The 5,501-nt window shown below is 48.6% G+C and overlaps 1 pseudogene across 1 annotated transcript; it reads right to left on the minus strand.

Annotated features, from left to right (window-relative positions):
• Positions 1-1,749: 1,749 nt before the first annotated feature.
• Positions 1,750-4,581, minus strand: LOC101584204 (annotated as a pseudogene). Its single transcript, XR_192720.2, has 2 exons — positions 2,177-4,581; positions 1,750-2,111 (listed from the first exon to the last, which is right to left on the minus strand). The product of XR_192720.2 is annotated as an alpha-actinin-4-like (transcript).
• Between the last annotated feature and the right edge of the window lie 920 nt (positions 4,582-5,501).

Consider the following 5,501-nt stretch of genomic DNA (forward strand, 5'->3'; position numbering starts at 1 on the left):
TTTGTGTTGACTCCTTCTTTCTCATTGATGCCTATTAGTCTCACATTGTTCATCTTTACATCACCTTGCAGGTGATGGATTATTCTTTCCTGCATCCTCATTGTTTTTAAAAGATCCTTTCTTACCTTTTCACTAGCTGCACCAGCATCTTCAAGATCTGAATCTCTGTTCACATTCACTTAAACGGTTTTGCAAGCTTGTGACTGAGGTTTTAATTTCCTCTATATCTCTTTGACTCTGCCTCTGCAATCTATTTCTTTCCTGAATTGCTCATTCAAGGAATCCATCATTTTTCTAATCTCCTCTATTTTTTTATCAATATCGTCTTTAGAAGCAGTTATAAATTCATTTACTGAAGTGTTTTTTTTTTTTTTTTCAGATTGGTTTTCCTCTCTATGTTTCTTTAGTTGCTTCTTTAATTCTGATGCTATTTCTGAGAATTCTTTTTTTATTTCAGAAAAGAGTTGTGCTCTGATTTCCTCTATATCTTTCTGCTGTTGCTTATTTACTATTGACGCTATTAATTCATGCATTTGAGCCGAGGTAGTGTCCTCCACACTTGTTCTGTTTGGGCACTGGTTTTCCTCCATATGTGTCTGAATTTGATTCTTTACTGCAGATGTTATTTTTCAGGGATTTCTTTTTTTATTTCCAATCTGAGTTCCTCTATACCTTTCTGCAGCTGTTTCTTTATTTCAGAAGCCTTTGATTCGTTACTTCTAGCTGCATGATTCCCAATATGTTCTGTGTTAGTGTCCTCTGCACTTTTTATGGTTGGTGTTAGCTTCTGAGGCTGCATTTTGTTTCTTTTTTTTTTCTTAAAAATATTACATGTTTTACTATCCTGTCCCCAGGAGGATGGTTTATCCAGAAACCAAGAAAAAAATCAATCAGAATAAATTCAGAAAAGGGTGGGGAGGCAAAACCATCAACTACCATGCAGCCAGGCCAGCAGCCCACCTCCATCTGGGGCGGTCCCCAGAGTCCCTGCTGATGCAGCTGAGGACAACCAGTAGGGGGGTGAGAGGGCAGCGCATCAGCTATGTCTTCATTAGGAGAGCAAGAAACATGGCAGAGATATGTTGCTAGGTGAATATATATTTATATAATAAATCCGTAAGTTAATAAAGTAAATAGTAATGTTCTGAAAGTTTTTAATTTTTGTTGTTTTTGAAATTTTTTTGTGGCTTTTTTGTTTTTCTTGTTTTTTGTTTTTGTTTTTGTATTTTTGTTATTTTGTTTTGGTCCTTAGAAAATCTAGAGATAGCAAGTCCAGCCAAAGCAAGGCCGTTGCAGCCTGGGTCCAAGGCTCAAGGTGCTGGGTTGGTCCAGTGGGTAGCTGTAGCGCCCTCTGCTGGACCCTGGACAAGGCAAATGGGGCTTTGGCCTGGATGTGGGAAGCCTGGAACAGACCTCAAGGGCAAAAGGATGGACCCAGGGGCTGGAAGTGGTGGCAGTGGAGGGGCATCCCAGGGCACAGAGGGGACCTGCTTTCCTATGGGGCATCTGCTGTCTCCTCCATATAGGTTTAAAAAGATAAACACAGTAATACATCATATATATTTACCAGACGAAGGACACTGACCCCAAAACTCTTCTTTCCCCTACCAGATGGAGGGACCTCCTGGCCAACCAACGAGAGAGGAGAGAGCCTTCCCCAGCCCCTTCCTGCCCACTCACCCACCCCCAAAGGCCGGACAGAGTGCTTTGCATAGATACAGAGTCAGGGGAGGGGAGAGCTGACCCCTCCAGGAGGCCTCGAGGAGGGTGTGGTCCGGTGGCTAGGGCTTCACCGGTCACTCTCTCCATAGAGGGCTGTGGAGAAGGACTTGTAGTCCAGGGCACCAGGCACAGCCTCAGACCCCTGATAGGGCGCCATGCGGGCAATGCAGTACTCTGCCTGGTAGGGGGGCAGCTCTCTCCATAGCTCCTCAGCTGTGATGAAGTTCTTGTCCCCTGCCAGCACCTTGAAGGAGGCAATAACTTGGTCAGCTGTGTCCGTGTCAGTGGTCTCCCTCGACATGAAGTCGATGAAGGCTTGGAAGGTCAGGAGGCCACTGTGTTTGTGATTAACCACATTCATGATGCAGTTGAACTCAGCATCACCCAGGCTGTATCTGTGGTGATAAGCAGAGCTCTGAAGTCATCGAAGTCCATGCTGCCTGTCTGCTTCTACCGGTCATTCTCCTTGTCGTAGCCCAGGCTGATGAGGCAGGCCTTGAACTCCTCAGGCCCCAGGGCCCCGCCACGATCCTTGTCAAAATGGTTGAAGGACACCCAGAACTCTTGCATCTACTCCAGGCTGATGCCCTTGGTGTCTTGGGTGAGGATCTGGTTCTCAATTTCATTGATGGTGAGAGCAGTGGTGGTGAACAGCTGCTCCCAGCCCACGTGAATGTGCTCCATGGTATAGTTGGTGTGGTTGTTGTCAAAGATGAGGGCCTCCTGTATGAGCTGGTGCTGCTGCTCCAGCAGGTCCAGGTTGGGCTTGTAGTCCACAATGCTGCGTTTGTACTGCTTCAAGTGGTTCAGCTGGTCCTCCAGGGTCCCATTCATCTCGGTGGAGATGCACCTGATCTCCTCTATCTTGGTCTGGATCCAGAGCCCCACCATGTTGGCCTGGCTGACGAACTGGCGGCGGAGGTGCTCGTTGGACTGCTGCTTGATCTGCTCCCCAATGAGGGCATGGTCCTGCTTTGGTACCAACTGCTGCACCATTTCCCACTTGGAGTTGATGATCTGGGGGGTAACAGTGGTATAGTGTTTGATGCCTGACAGCTTGATGTGGTTGCTCTCAGCTATCCTCTGTGCCTCTTTGTGTATGGCCAGGATAGCCTCATGCTCCCTGTCAGCATTTGGCAGGGTTGACTTGAACTGGTCATGTGCTGAGATCAGGCCCTCAATCTCCTCGATGGTGTGTACAATGAACACGTCCTGCAGGTCCTCCATGGCACTCTCCATCCAGTTGTTCAAAGGGGCAGCCTACTTGGCATTCTCCAGGTGCAGCTGGCCAATGGTCTCCAGCTGCTTCTCTGTTTTATCCAGGGCTTCCCTGTGACTGTTGGTCAGATTGCCCATGGTATCCCACTGGTCACAGATCTTCTGGCACCGGGTGTTTACATTGTGAGAGTCATAGTAATCCAGCTCATTAAGCTCCTGGGCAATTGCTGCAATCTGCTCTACACGGTCCTAGTGTGCAGCCAGGTCACTCTCAAAGGCCTCATGTTTGCAGATAAGAGCCTTGATGTCTGACAGGGTAGCTGTTTCATAGTCCAGGTGCTTGAGCATGGCTTCCTTTCCATCGGCCCAGGCCTTATGGCTGGAAGCCTTCTACTGGAACTTCTCTGCCACAGAAGTTTGAACTTCTGTCAAACCACTCCAGCCTGGGGATTTCATTCAGCAGCCACTCTTCATAGCCCTTCTCAGCCTGCTCCAGGTGCTGCCAGCCATTGTTGCTGTCCGAACCATCCTTCCCTCAGAGGGCATGAAGCCTGGCAGATTGCTGAGGCGCAGTTTGTTCTGTAGTGTGTTGAAGTTGATCTCCAGCTGACACTTCTCTTGTGGCCTCAGTGGCTTGTGGACATGCCAGTAGTCACGGAAGTCTTCCAGCTTCTGCTGCATCTCCTGGGTGGTTCTTTGGGGCACGAGTGGATGGCGTGCCGCATCCACTCTAGGAGATCACTGGCTAGCCGCTCATAATCTTCCATCAGGTGTTCATCCTCCTGGTTGACAGCCAGCACCTTGCAGATCCTGTTGGCGGCAGTCTCAACCTTCTGTGCTCCCAAAAAGGCATGGTAGAAGCTGGACACATAGGTCATTATGGCCTTCTCGTCGGGCCGGGCTGTGTTCACGATGTCTTCTGCATCCAACATCTTGGGGATGTGAAGGTATTTCTCAGCCACTTCAAAGGCATTGTTCAGATTGGTGACAGGCTCATCCTTTCTCAGCTTGTCATACTCAATCAGCTCTGGTCTGTGTCGGTGGATGAGAGCATTGAAAGCAAGACCATCCTTCCACCTGATGTGGAAATTCTGCATGTTGACATTCTTATATGGGGCAGTCTTTCTCTGGCACCAGAGAAGCAGCCCTTCCTTCTCAGAAATTTCTTCCACAGAGATGTCCTGGATGGCAAACCTCAGGATAATGGTCCAGATCACTCCCAGGGTCATCTTTGCAATGCCATCCACTATCTCTTCCGCCCCAATGGAAACCAGCTTGACTCCTTTGTTGGCGATAAAGTCCAGAGCTTTGTTCACATTGTGTGCACTCTCATTTCCCCCGCTTGGGCTTAGGTAACCGCTCCCCTGAAATGACCTCCAGGAGAAGCATGAGCTTGAGCCCGTCTCTAAAGTCTTAGTCGATGTTCTCTATCTGTGTGCCTGCCTTGCGCAGGTGAGAATTTCACCAGGCTGTGAAGGTCTTGCGCTGCTGCTTCTCCCAGGCCGGGTCCAACAGCAGGTCCCGGTCCCAGTCGTCCTCTTGGGCCATGTAGTTGCCCATGCCACCCCAGCCGCCAGCGCCATTGCCTGCGCTGCTGGGGCAGTACTGGTCCGACTGTTTCGCCGCGTGGTGGTCCACCATTCCGCCGCCTCTCGCTCAACCACTAGCCCATCCGCTGCCACCTAAGCTCCTTCCCCTCGCATTTTATTCCTTCTTGTCATTTTGTGTAGCACTGTCTTCTGACTTTTGTTGTAGATCTTCATTGTAGTTATAAACTTAGTACGTACTGAAGTCCAGGTCCAGATCTACAAAGTCTGGATTTATCCAGCTGTGCCTGGTTTCAGTCTGGCTGCTGTGCTCAGTTCCTTCCTGCTGCTGCCCTTGAGGATGAACCTGTTGTGCCCCTGTGGCAAGATGCTCTGCTCCCGGACTAGCTGGGTGGTTCTATCCTCTACCCTCTCTGTAAGGATTGCAGCTGCAGGGTTACACCCCAGGCCTGTATGCCAGGCCTGAGCTGAGCCTGGAGGGGACAAGGTGGAGTAGGGGGTAGAGGCAGCTGTCCCACACACTCACTGGACCTGGGCTAGGACTGGGTCTGGGTGTTCCCAGAACGTGGCAGAAATTTCTACTCATCAGGTGGGGTGGGGGAGGTGCTGTGGAGTGGTGGGGGGCGTCCCAAAGGGGTGGAAGTGGGTCTGGCCCACGCTGTGCCTGAGCTGGGACACGGAGTTGGTCCCACCCTAGGATTCTTATAGAACATATGAAATATTTATGTTGATCATGAGGAAACAAATAGTATAAAGAGATTAAATGTCCTATCTATGTAGAACATTGTGTATCATTTCTTTGCTTCAGAGTTTGCTTCAGTTGCTTTAATGAGATATTGTGAAATTTTTGTGTAGATTTATCATTTTATTTTGAATTTGTTTTTGATTGTTTTTGCTTGTAATAGAATATCTTTGTCTCAATTTTCAGATACTTATTACTGGTATTGAGAAAAAAATGGATTGATTATGTAATTAACCAGTATAGAGCATTCCACCTATTGTGCTTGTTCATTC

Source organism: Octodon degus, unplaced genomic scaffold (genome assembly GCF_000260255.1).
Source record: "Octodon degus isolate 3935 unplaced genomic scaffold, OctDeg1.0 scaffold00115, whole genome shotgun sequence".
Taxonomy (NCBI): Eukaryota; Metazoa; Chordata; class Mammalia; order Rodentia; family Octodontidae; genus Octodon; species Octodon degus.